Source organism: Diceros bicornis, chromosome 17 (assembly GCF_020826845.1).
Source record: "Diceros bicornis minor isolate mBicDic1 chromosome 17, mDicBic1.mat.cur, whole genome shotgun sequence".
NCBI lineage: Eukaryota > Metazoa > Chordata > Mammalia > Perissodactyla > Rhinocerotidae > Diceros > Diceros bicornis.
In genome coordinates, this window is record NC_080756.1 from 42,390,856 (window position 1) to 42,404,405 (window position 13,550).

Consider the following 13,550-nt stretch of genomic DNA (forward strand, 5'->3'; position numbering starts at 1 on the left):
GTTGTAGTACAGTAGAACGGAACACTGACTACCATCCTATCACCAAACCTTACTGCCATTTCCTCTGGGAAAACCTTTCCTTGTCCTCTCCATCTCATGGAAGAAAATTCCATCTTCAGATCTCCTTATACTCAGGATATACTTCCACCTTAGCACCACTCATCATTCTCTTACAGCATTAAGCATTTTTTGTTTATTTGTCTGTCTCCCTATAAGACTATGAGTTCTTTAAAGGGCAGATATGTTGTCTTAATCCATCTTTGTATCTACAGTACATTGCTTAGCACAAAGTAGGAAGTGCTCAATAGATTCTTTTAGATTAATAAACTTTATTTTTTAGTGTACTTTTGGGTTCACAGCAAAACGGAGTAGAAAGTACAGAGAGTTCCCATATACCCTCTACTCCTCACCCCCACACCCCCCACAGCCTCCCATACTATTGGCACCCCGCACCAGAGTGGTACATTTGATATAATCGATGAACCTACATTGACACATCATAATCACGTAAAGTCCATAGTCTACATTACGGTCCACTCTTGGTGTTGTACATTCTATGGGTTTGGACAAATGTATAATGACATGTATCCACCATTACAGTATCAGACAGAATAGTTTCACTGCCCTAAAAATCCTCTGTGCTCTGCGTATTCATATCTCCCTCCTCTAACTCCTGGGAACCACTGATCTTTTTACCATCTCCATAGTTTGTTTATTTTTGCTGAGGAAGATTTGCCCTGAGCTAACATCTGTGCCAATCTTCCTCTATTTTGTATATGGGTCGCCACCATAGCATAGCCACCGAAGAGTGGCGTAGGTCCACACCCAGGAATCTGAGACCAGGCCACCAAAGTGGAGTGCGCCAAACTTAATCACTAGGCCATGGGCCGGCCCACAGTTTTGCCTTTTCCAGAATGTCATGCAGGTGAAACCATACAGTATGCAGCCTTTTCAGATTGGCTTCTTTCACTTAGTAATATGCATATATGGTTCCTCTGTGTCTTTTCATGGCTTGACAGCTCATTTCTTTTTAGTGCTGAATAATATTGCATTGTCTGGATGGACTACAGTTTATTTATCCATTCACCTACTGAAGGACATCTTGGTTGCTTCCAAGTTTTGGTATCTATGAATAAGCTGCTATAAGCATCCATGTGCAGGTTTTTACGTGGACATAAACTTTCAGTTTACTTGGGTAAATGCCAAGGAGTGTGATTGCTGGATCATATAGTAAGAATGTGTTAGTTTTGTAAGAAACTGCCAAACTGCCTTCCTAAGTGGCTGTAGCATTTTGCATTTCCACCAGCAATGAATGAGAGTTCCTGTTGCTCCACATCCTCACCAGCACCGCCACACACCTATTAGAATAGCCAAAAGACCTTTTTTAAAAATTTTATTTTAGGGTCTGGCCTGGTGGTGTAGTAGTTAAGTTCATATGCTCTGCTTTGGCGGCCTGGAATTCGTTGGTTTGAATCCCAGTTGTGGATGTGCACACTGCTCATCACATACAAAATAGAGGAAGACTGGCACAGATGTTAGCTCAGAGCTAATCTTCCTCAAGCAAAAAGAGGAAGATTGGCAACAGATGTTAGCTCAGGGCCAGTATTCCTTACCAAAAAAAAAATTTATTTTCTACCTAAATGGATGGAATATATTTATTGGTAAGGTGATATGAAGTAGCTTTGGGCTAAGAATTACTTAGGGGTTTCTCTTGTAGGAAAATTCCAAATTCAAACTTCTTAACCTTTGTGAAAAATTAGATTAAAAATAAAATGTAGATTATATTTATTTGGCTCCAATTAGTATATAAAAAGTATTCTCTATAGACATAACAAGCAAGACATTGACGGATTAATAACACAAGAAAGGACTAGATATTGAGTAAAACTGCAGGTTGATTGGTAAGGAAACCTAGATGAGGATGTTAATTAAAAATTGAAAGGGACATTTCAGGAAGTTTATTAATCTTTGCTGATTAAAATGAATGACAATAATTTGTTGCTCTATATCATTTGGGCAGAAATAGGACATTAGGTTGTTAATGTTTGCCTATTTGTAAGATGAGCCTGAGTTATAAGTTATGTCTACAATGCTGTCCTGATTCACTTGAAATGCCCTTTAATATCCTACGAAGAAACCTCCTATTCAATTACTTAAGAACATTTAACTTCATAAATCGTGAGCTGTTTGGACAGGTTGATTCAATTAAGAGTATACAAAAAAACCCATATAACTATTGTCATAAAATTCTTTAAAATTATGCAAAAGCCACATGATCTTCCTGAGGTAGGACTGAAACACAAACAGAGCTGTTTTCTCTCTACTGTGTGTTATTATGTTTAATTGCTTCATTCTCGTGATTGCTTTTGAAAGAGAAGGAATCAATCAAGCTCTCACCAAAAGCGGATGCCATTGCATTATGTATGAGGTTGGCAAGGGAAGAGAACCCTGTGACCCAGAAGAGAATCAGGATCTAAAGCACTTAAAATGTAAAGCTCTTACGTGTCCAAGTCTCCTTTGTCAGGGGGCACACTGCTTTTGAACATGAACTTCAACGTTATTCACTTAATATAAGTTTTTCAAGTTTATTTTTTAAGGTAGTGTAGGCTCTTGAATGTAAAGATGATGCTACTGATACATTAAAAAAAAATAGAAAGACACACTTTCCCCAGGAGTGTTGAAAAGGCTCTGTCTACATTGCCTCCTTAAAATCCCTTGGTAATTTACAGCATCATTTTTGAGATGGCAAAGCAGGATTAGAGGTGTTGATGATGGAAGAAAATGTGCTTGTGTTTGAATCTCCTGGTCCCCTGGGGGCAAGCCTTCAGCTTCGTTGGCACCAGAGTTCAACAAGCTGAGTGAATTGGCCACGATTCTTCATTTAAAAACAATTATTTTCACATCTGAATGTTTAAGTGAGATACTAGGGACAGGAAAATAATCCTTGTCTTTCTCTCCTAATCTGTCTCTACATTATTGAGTCTGTTTCCTCTTTATAACAGGTGGTTACTGTTGGGAACCGCTGAATATTCACAGAAATTTTATTTATTTGAGATATACATATAACATATATATATACATATACATATACCATTCACTAAATTTTAAAGCCATGTTATAACCCATGTTACCCTCCAGCATAGTTCACAGCAATTTCTCAAATTGAAAGCCTTTCTATCCAACCTGCCAGCAAGACTCGGCTTCATTAATGTGTAATTTGTTTGTCACCTTTGTAGGCAAGATTCAGCAGGCAGGAGAAACAGCCAGCAAAGGCAGGGTGTCTTATGTGGGGTGGATTCTCTGGAGGGGAACTAAGAATTTGGTAGAGAAAGTGTCTTTTCATGGCTGTCTCTCTGGAGAAATCACATCATCTTCTGGCCTGACAGAGATTTGACTCTCTAATCAATATAGTTCTGTAGAACCTAGATATCATTAACAAACAACTCAAAAGCTGTGTTTCTATCAAAAGAGGCATTCTTTTCTTAAGCATCTATTTCGTTTTCATTAAGAATAGTTGCAGTCTACCAAATGGTTGAACTTGGAACTGGACTTTCTGAACATACATCCCTTCTTTCACAACCCTTGGTAGAAGGGAGAGGAGGGAAAGGGAACTAACATTTTTTGAGTCTCCTTAGGGCCAGTCATTTCCCAACTTCCTTTATATACAGAGGAGGAAACTCGGGGAGAAGTTAGGATGTCTGAAGACGGGCACACGGTGGTTGAGTAAACTGTAAATGGCGACCAGAGTCTGGTTCAGGCCACTATCCCCAGTACCTTGCTGAAGAGCTGGTTCCTGGTAGGAAGGGAGATAGGGAGGGATCATTGCTATACAACTAGAGTGGGTAGGATAGAAAAGTGATGAAGTCGTGCGTGTCCCCTTTGCTTGGGCAGTACTAATAGACTGTCCTTCTGCGCTGTAGCTGTGTTTTACACGGCCTATACAACACGCAGCCCAGTGCCAGAAACATGGTGGGTCCTCAAAGGAGGTTTTTGGAATTAGTTCACCTTAAAATCATTTAAAACATATGCTTAATGTCAGTTGTCACTGCTGCTGTAAACAGATTTTTGTCATCATTTGAATTCATTTTTCTGGATGAATAAACACTGATGCTAGAATACAATGACATGAGTAAGTGCTGGGTTGTGAGCTCCTGCTGTAATTCCAGCAAAAAATCTATTGTTAATATCACATTAACAGCTCAGAATTTGGTTAATCTCTTAATTAAAAGGCACTAAGTATTAAAGACAAGCTGACCCAAAATAAGCTTAGCTGTCAGGTGCTGAAGTTATCTGTCTCCATGTGCTGTAGAATCTCTCAGCAGGGTCCTCTGATAATTGCAGGGGCCCTGCAAGCCCAGGGTGAAAGGATCAAATACCTCCAGTGCTACTCCGAAGGCAAGAGGAAATGGAATATATCGAATGTGAGAAAGTTGAACAGTGCTGCCAGAGAGAAGCCGCGTACGACACAGGCATCCTGCCTCTGGGGCAGAGTGTCTTGTTTGTTTTCTGAAGTTAGGGGAATCATCTAAACATGGGAACATGCCCTTTCTCTCTCTCCTGTTTTCAGAGGAAATGTGAGGAAAGAAAGCATTCTCTTTTGCTCAATTTTATATTGAATTCAATATAAAATTGACCTATTTAAGTTCCCCACAAAACTTAAATATTAAAGCTTGAATCTTGTATCAGTATTCTATCACTCATAACAAATTCATACAAACCTAGTGGCTTAAAACAACACTCATTTATTAGCCCACAGTTCTGTGGGTAGGAAGTCCTGGTGGGCTTGACGGGGTTCTCTGCTTCAGGTCTCACAAGGCCAAAACCAAGGTCTCAGCCGGGCTGGGCTCTTACCTAGAGGCCCTGAGGAAGATTCTCTTTCAAGCTCACTCAGGTTGTTAGCAAAATTCAGATCCTTAGGTAGTTGTAGGACTGAGGGTCCCATTTCCTTGCTGGCTGTCAACAGGGGCTGCTCTCTGCTCCTAGGGGACACTTGCATTCCTTCTCCTGTGGACCTCTCCATCTTCACACCAGCAACAGTGTGGCATCGAGTCCTTCAAACCTTAGACCTCTCTGATTTCTCCTTCTGCCACTCTCAGAGAAATCCCCATGATTTTAAAGGGCACATCAAGGAGATTAGGCCCACCTGGATAATCTCCCTTTTCCGTATAATGTAACCTAATCACAGGATTGGTAGCTCGTTACAGTCACAGCTTCCACCCCACTCTAAGTGGAGGAGGTTATACAAGAGCAAGGTTCACTGGGGTCATTCTTAGAATTCTAAGTCTGTTTTCTCTGGACGGATGGTCAAGAAAAGAGACCATCAGGCACACCTTGAAGGGCATCAGTTCAGTACTTCCTTCTCAACCTTCCTGTTGTGAAGATTGGAAAAGGCAAGATTGATTACCTTTTTTGTGAATGTGAGGAAGATTGGCCCTGTGCTAACATCTGTTCCCAATCTTCCTCTTTTTTTTTTTTCTTTTTTCTCCCCAAAGCCCCACTACATAGTTGTGTACCATAGTTGTAGAGTTGTAGCTCTTCTCTGTGGGACACTGCCTCAGCATGGCTTGATGAGCAGTAAGTAGGTCCACGCCCAGGATCCCAACCGGGGAACCCTGCGCAGCCGAAGCAGAATGGGAGAACTTAACGGTTACGCCACAGGGCTGGCCCCAAAATTGATTATCTTGACTGCGCTGGGCAAAGCATTCTACGTGGGTCTTGAAGAGGTTGGTGGATCTCACCTTCCCACTTGAATGTGTCGCTCTCTAAAAGCCAGGGTCTGACTTTTAGAAAGTTTTAGTGCATTTCCTGTTACCCTCTTTCCCTATCTGTGAGATCCCACATTCCTGTAGCCTTGGGGGACAGAGAGATAATAAAATTTGATTATTAAGAAACAACAAACAGGGGCCGGCCCCATGGCATAGCGGTTAAGTTCTTGCGTTCTGCTTTGGTGGCCTGGGGTTCACAGGTTCAGACTCGGGGCGGACCAACACACTGCCTATCAAGCCATGCTGTGGTGGCATCCCATATAAAGTAGAGGAAGATGGGGGGCTGGCCCTGTGGCTTAGCGGTTAAGTGCACGCACTCCACTGCTGGCGGCCCGGGTTTGGATCCTGGGCGCGCACTGACGCACTGCTTGTCCAGCCATGCTGAGGCCGTGTCCCACGTGCAGCAACTAGAAGGCTGTGCAACTATAACATACAACTATCTACTGGGGCTTTGGGGAGAAAAAAGGAGAAGGATTGGCCATAGATGTTAGCTCAGAGCCAGTCTTCCTCAGCAAAAAGAGGAGGATTAGCATGGATGTTAGCTCATGGCTGATCTTCCTCACAAAAAAATAAATAAATAAAAATAAAGTAGAGGAAGATGGGCACGGATTTTAGCCCAGGGCCAATCTTCCTCAGCAAAAAAAGAGGAGGATTGGCAAAGGATGTTAGCTCAGGGCTGATCTTCCTCACACACACACACACACAAATAAAACAAATTTAAAAAAATAAAAATAAAAATGCAACAAACATTTATTACATACTTCCTCACTCAGCAAAGATTTATTATGTGCAAAGCACTCTGCTAAGTGGTGGGGCTACAACAATGATACATACAGTTGCTGACCTCACAGAGTTACTCAGACCTATGATAAGGGAGAAGCTAAAGTTTTGAGGGACACAAAAGAGGAAGGTTTCATCCTAAGAGGGATGATGCAGTCAAGGAAGTCATCTAGAAGTAGTGAGGTCTAAGCTGACTCAAGGGCAAGTGGGAATTTCGTAGACGAAGGCAAAGAGTGTGTGTGAGTGAGTGAGTGCTTGCGTGCCTGCAGGGAGATTGTCTCAAGTAGAGGGAACAGCAGGTCTTCGTGGTCAGTTTGAACATACACACTCCATGAAGCACGAGCAAGCAGGAAGATCTGAGGGGACAGGGTAGTCAGAGGATTGTTGTGACTAAGTGCACAGACTCTGAAGCCCTGTGTCTTTTTTCTTTTTTTAATTGTGGTAAAGTACACGTAACATAAAATTTACCATTTTAACCATTTTTAAGTGTGCAATTCAGTGGCATTAAGTACATTTACAACTATCTAGTGTGCAAACATCACCACTATCTAGTTACAAAACTTTTTTCTCACCCCAAATGGAAACCCCATACCTATTAAGTAGTCACTTCTCATTTTCCCTGTCTCCCCTAGTCCCTGGCAACTACTATAAGTGCGGGCCCTCCAAGACCAGTTCAACTGACCCCACCTTATCAACAGAGCAATTAAAAGTTGTCTTTCAGGAACTGAGAGTCCCCTCTTGTCCAGTTCAGGCTGCTTGAGACCACCAATCCATCAACTGGGGCTGCACAAATGCCCGATAAGTGACCTTTTTGATGTCAAGAGGATGAAAACTCCACCCTCAGATCATGCTAACACCACCATATTGTGAACATGCGTCCTATGAAGAGACATGAAGCTTGACTACGCTTGTGCAGATCATCAATTACCTCACTTCTCCTTATCTCCAACCATATATCTCCACACTTCAGACTGCCCGGCCCTATATCCCATAAATTTTGACTCAAGCCCTGGATCGGGGAGACAGATCTGAGAGCATGCACCGCTGACTCCTTGCAGATTGATCTAGCAATAAAGCTGATTTCTTTTCCCAAAAGCTGATGCCATGATAATTGGCTTTTTTATGTGCGTTGGGCAAGAGAACCCTAATTTTGTGCAGTAACACTACTAATCTGCTTTCTGTCTCTATGGATTTGCCTATTGTGGATATTTCATATCAGTGGAATCATATAATATGTGGCCTTCTTTCACATATTAGCATAGTGTTAGCATAATGTTTTAAGGTTCACCCATGTTGTAGCATGTATCAGTACTTCATTCCTTTTTATGGCTAATATTCCATTGTATGAATAAACCACCATTTATTTATCCATTCATCCATTGATGGACATTTGGGAGTTTCCATCTTTTGGCTTTGTGTATAGTGCTCCTATGAACATTTGTGTATAAGTTTTTGTTTGAATATCTGTTTTCAATTCATGGGTATATCACTAGGAGTAGAATTACTGGGTCAGGTTTAACTTGTTGAGGAACCACCAAACTGTTTCCCATAGTGGCACTTTACATTCCCACCAACAACGTAGGAGGGTTTCAATTTCTCCATTTCTTGCCAACCCTGTCTGCTTTTTAATCCTGGCTCTACCACTCACCAGTTGTAAAACCTTGGCAAATCCTTAACTTCTCTGTACCTTAGTTTTCTCATCCGTAAAATGATGAAAACAATGGTGCCTTCTTTACCAGGTTGTTGCGAGGATTAAACTTAGTTAATATGTATACATTTAGTTAATATGTACAGGACAGTGTTTAGCGTGAGTTGGCTGAACTATATGAAATTGCTGATTGACTGTTATTGATGCACAGAAAAGACAATTTTATATGACTCAACCTACTAACAAGCAGTTTATAACAATTTGTTTTAATTATGTGAGGGCCAGGTAAACACAGTTTATCTTTTGTCTAATATTAAAGGCCCTCATTAAGGGGTTTCAAAGAGGGCAATGATATGATGACATACAGAAAATAGATTGAAAGTAAGAGGTAACTCTGCATTTGGTTTGGAGGCTGGCGCAGTAATTCCGGTGGAGCAGTGGGCAGTGAAGAGGGAGGTAAGTAGACATAATCAGGAGACCTTAGAAGATAAAATTGACAGGAAAGGTATATTGATCCCATGTGAGCATACGCTGATTCTGTTGATTTTATCTCTTAAATATAAATATTACTCAAACATAGCTAGTTTTCTCCATCTCGTTATCATTTCACCAGTCTGAGTTATCATCATCTCTCAAGTAGACTGCTATAATGATATTCTTTCCATATCAATTATTATTTTTATTCCACATCTATTCTTGATTTTTTCGAATTCATTCTCTATATTGCAAGGTAATATTAATAAAATATTAATAAAGAATAAGGAATAAGGAATGATGTATATCCATGTATCCAACTCATATATCAAAAAAGTAAAAATACATACGGTTGTGTCCCTCTTGTAACCCTCTCCAGTTATATTCTCCTCTCCTCATTCTATCATAATTAAATATTACAGATAGAGGTACCTGCTATCCTGAGTTTTGGTATTTATCATTCTCTCACATGTCTGTATACTTTTACAAGATTTTTGTGTGTCTGTGTATGTGTACATTTGTATATTTTCTTGAATATTTTAATGCTTCACTGAGATGAAATTACGTTGCATATATCCTTCTGTCACTTGTTGCCTACTCTGCACCCCACTGCATCTCACATTAGTGTGAAGTTTCCATGCTGAAACATGTTGCCCTAGTCCATTTATTTGCAATGCAGTGGAATCTCTTCATTGTATGAGTATACAAAAATGGCACAGTTTTCTATACAAAAGGCAAATCGGATCATGTCAATCTCCTGTTTAAAATACCTTAGCAATTTTCTACTGCTCTGAGGCTGAAGACTACAATTAGGCCTGGCTTGATTTCAGGCTCCTACCGCCAAAGCCTTATCTTAAGCCCCTTGCTTCTTTCCCTTCTATTAATTACCTTCTCATTCTTCAGATCTCAGCTCAAATTTACTTCCTTGAGAAAGTCTTCCCCACCATCTCCACTGTGCCTGCTAGATCACTTCTCTTACATGCTTTCATAACACAGCAATTTTCCTTCACAGCACTTACCAGAACAAAAAATCACACGATTTAATCAATGTTAGTACCTCCCTCCCCAAACTGGAAGTTTGCAGAGGCCATATCTATTTTTGCTCATAATTGCATCTCCAAGAGCCATGTAGAATAGCAGATGTTCAATAAAACAGCTGAATGACTGAGAAGAGGAATAAGTACTTGAAGTCTTTTCCTGCCCAGTGGGTATATTCTTCTAATTAATTCTACTTAACTTAAACTTGTTAAATACTGTTAAAAGTAAATTTCCCACAATTTACTGATCTAGTAGGTTTTTATTCAATGATCCATGAATCAGGCAGCATCCAATCTGGCAGATAGAAAGGAACTCTGGAGAGCTGCACCAGGTGAGAGATGTTTATAGACCAAAGCGAGAAGGAACAAGGAGGTTACACTAGGCACTTGCTGACTAGTTAAAGCAGGACTACTTTCCTCATATGGGGTAAGGAGGAACTCTAGCCCTGGGTTAGGTAACTCTTGCTGAGCAGGCGAGTGCTGATTGGTCGACCTAGGCCTTTCTCTTCTGGGAGAGCCAAGCTTAGAAACCTAGTTAAGTTTTGGTTTGCTGACATGGAGCTTAGCACAAACAACTCCATCTTGGGCCTACTTTAGATGTTGTAACAATACATACTCCAGAATTAAATTTTGGACCATGATGGGGTGTCTGGGACTGGATACACCCCGCCTCCATAAACAACTAGAAAACTGGACAAAATATATGAAACAACTGTTTTCAGACATTGGACAACAAGCAGCACAAGACGGTGATCGCTGAGAGAACGGAAACAAAGGAGGCAAACCCTACTTTGCCCCAGGGGCATCTTTTTGGACAGTGGTGCAGGGAGGGAAATCCTAAGCAGAGACAGCACCCAGTTCAAAAGAAGGAAAAAAGAAAAATGGACTAAAGAACAGATGTGGCAATAGAAAACAAATAGCAAGATGGTAGATTTTTTGTGTGTGTGTGAGGAAGATCAGCCCTGAGCTAACACCCACGCTAATCCTCCTCTTTTTTTTTTTTGCTAAGGAAGACCGGCTCTGAGCTAACATCTATTGCCAATCCTCCTCCTTTTTTTTTTCCCCAAAGCCCCAGTAGATAGTTGTATGTCATAGTTGCACATCCTTCTAGTTGCTGTATGTGGGACACAGCCTCAGCATGGCCAGAGAAGCAGTGCATCAGTGCGCGCCCAGGATCTGAACCCGGGCCACCAGTAGCGGAGCACGCGCACTTAACTGCTAAGCCACGGGGCTGGCCGCAAGATGGTAGATTTAAACACACCAATTAAGAGGCAGAGATTGTCAGATTGAGAAGGCAAAAGCAAGGCCTAATGCATGAGCTATCTGTAAGAAATGTACTTTTTTTTTTTTTTTTAATTCTTCTTTTCTTTGCAGGGGAAGATTCACCCCACACTAACATCTGTGCCCATCTTCCTCCTTCTTTTTTTTCTCCCCCACAAGCCCCAGTACATAGTTGTATATAGTTGTAGGTTCTTCTAGTTCTTCTGTGTGAGCTGCCACCAGAGCATAGCTACTGACAGACGAGTGGTGTGGTTCTGTGCCCAGGAACCGAACCCGGGCCACCGAAGCAGAGTGCGCCGAACTTGAAACACTAGGCCATCAGGGCTGGCTCAGAAATGGACTTTATTTATTTATTTATTTTAAAGATTTTATTTATTTATTTATTTTTCCCCAAAAGCCCCAGTAGATAGTTGTATGTCATAGCTGTACATCCTTCTAGTTGCTGTATGTGGGATGCGGCCTCAGCATGGCTGGAGAAGCGGTGCGTCAGTGCATGCCCGGGATCCGAACCTGGGCCGCCAGCAGCGGAGCGCATACTCTTAACCGCTAAGCCATAGGGCCGGCCCAGAAATGGACTTTCAATATAAAGACACATATAAGGTAGAAGTAAAAGGGAAGAAAAGAAATACCATGCAAATACTAATCATAAAAAAGGTGAAGTTCCTATATTAATAACAGACAAAGTGGACATAAGGACATGGAATTTTACCAGAGTTAAAAAATGACATTTCATAATGACAAAAAAGTCAATTCATTGAGAAGACATAACAACCCTGAATACGCATGTACCTAATATCGAAATTTTAAAACACATTAAGCAAAACCTGACAGAACCAAAAAGAGAGACTGACAAATTCACAATCACAATTTTAGTTGGAGCTTTCAATACTGTTCTCTTAGTAACTGAGAGAATAAGATAGAAAAATATCTAAGGACACAGAAGATGTGACACAACACTATCTTTTCAAGTACACATGGAATATTTACCAGGATCGATAATATTCTGGGCCATAAAGTAAGTCTCAATAAATGTAAAATGCTTGAAATGTTACAAAATGCTACAAAATGTTCTTTATTATTATAATAGAATTAAATTGGAAATTAATTACAAAAGTTATCTGAAAAGCCCCTCAAATATCTGGAAATTAAACACACTTCCTCATAACTCATGAGTCAGAGAAGAAGTTGCAAAGAAAATTAGAAAATATTTTGAAATAAAACACAATGTCTCAAACAGTCAATACAAGGAATAAACCTCTAGCTAGACTGATCAAGAAAAAAGAAAGGGAATATATAAGTTACCAATATCAGAAATAAAAGAGGGAACATCTCTGAAGATAGTAAAGGGCTAATAAGGGAGTAGTATGAACAAGTTTATGCCAATCCATGAAATAGGCCAATTTGTTGAGGCCATAAATTACCAAAATTATCTTAAGAAGAAATAAAAAATTGGAATAGTTCTACATCTATTAATTAAATGGAATTTATGTTTAAATATCTTTCCACAAAGAAAACTCCAGGCTCATATGGCTTCACTGGCGAGTTCCATTAAACATTTAAGGAAGAAATAATGTACAAACTCTTTCAGAAAACAGAGGAGGGAACTCTCCCAACTCGCTTTATGAGGTCATGATCTGCCAATACCAAAACCAGACAAAGTCATTATAACAAAAGAAACTACAGATTAATATCAGTCATTAAGGATAGACACAAAAATTCTTAACAAAACATTAGCAAATTGAATCCTGAAATAGAAATGCAAAGGACCTAGACTAGCCAAAACAATCTTGAAAATATAGAACAAAGGTGGAAGACTTACACTACCTGATTTCAATCCATACTGCAGTAATCCAGACAATGTACTGGTGAAAGACCAGACACATAAACCAATGAAACAAAATGGAGAGTCCAGAAATAGATATATACCAATATAGAGAGAGATATCTATATATAAACGTATATAGATATCTCTCTATATATTTTTTCAATTGATTTTTGACTCTGTGAAGGTATTCAACGGAGAGCCGAAAGTCTTTTCAACGAAAGGTGAACCACTGGATATCTGTATAGAAAAAAACTAAACACTGATCCTTATCTCACAATATAAACAAATATTAACTCAAAATGAACCATATACATAAAAGTAGAGGCTAAAAATATGTACGTTCTAGAAAAAATATTGGAGAAAATCATTGCAACCTTGGTATAGGGAAAAATTTCTTGGATAGGATACAAAAAGCACTATTCATAGAAGAAAACCTTGGTAAATTGTACTTCATCAAAACTGAAACCTTGTTCTTCGCTGACATTTTTAAGAAAACTAAACAGACAAGCCACAAAATCAAAGAAAATATTTGTAACACATATATTTAATAAAGGACTTGAATCTAGAATATATATATCTTAAAATTCAGTAATAAGAAGACAAACAACCCAATATTAACTAGGCAAAAAATTAGAAGAGATGCTTTTCAAAAAAAGACATATGAATTGCCAATAAGCACATGAAAAGATGCTCAACATTATTAGTCATCAGGAAAAACAATTTAAAATCACAGTGAGACA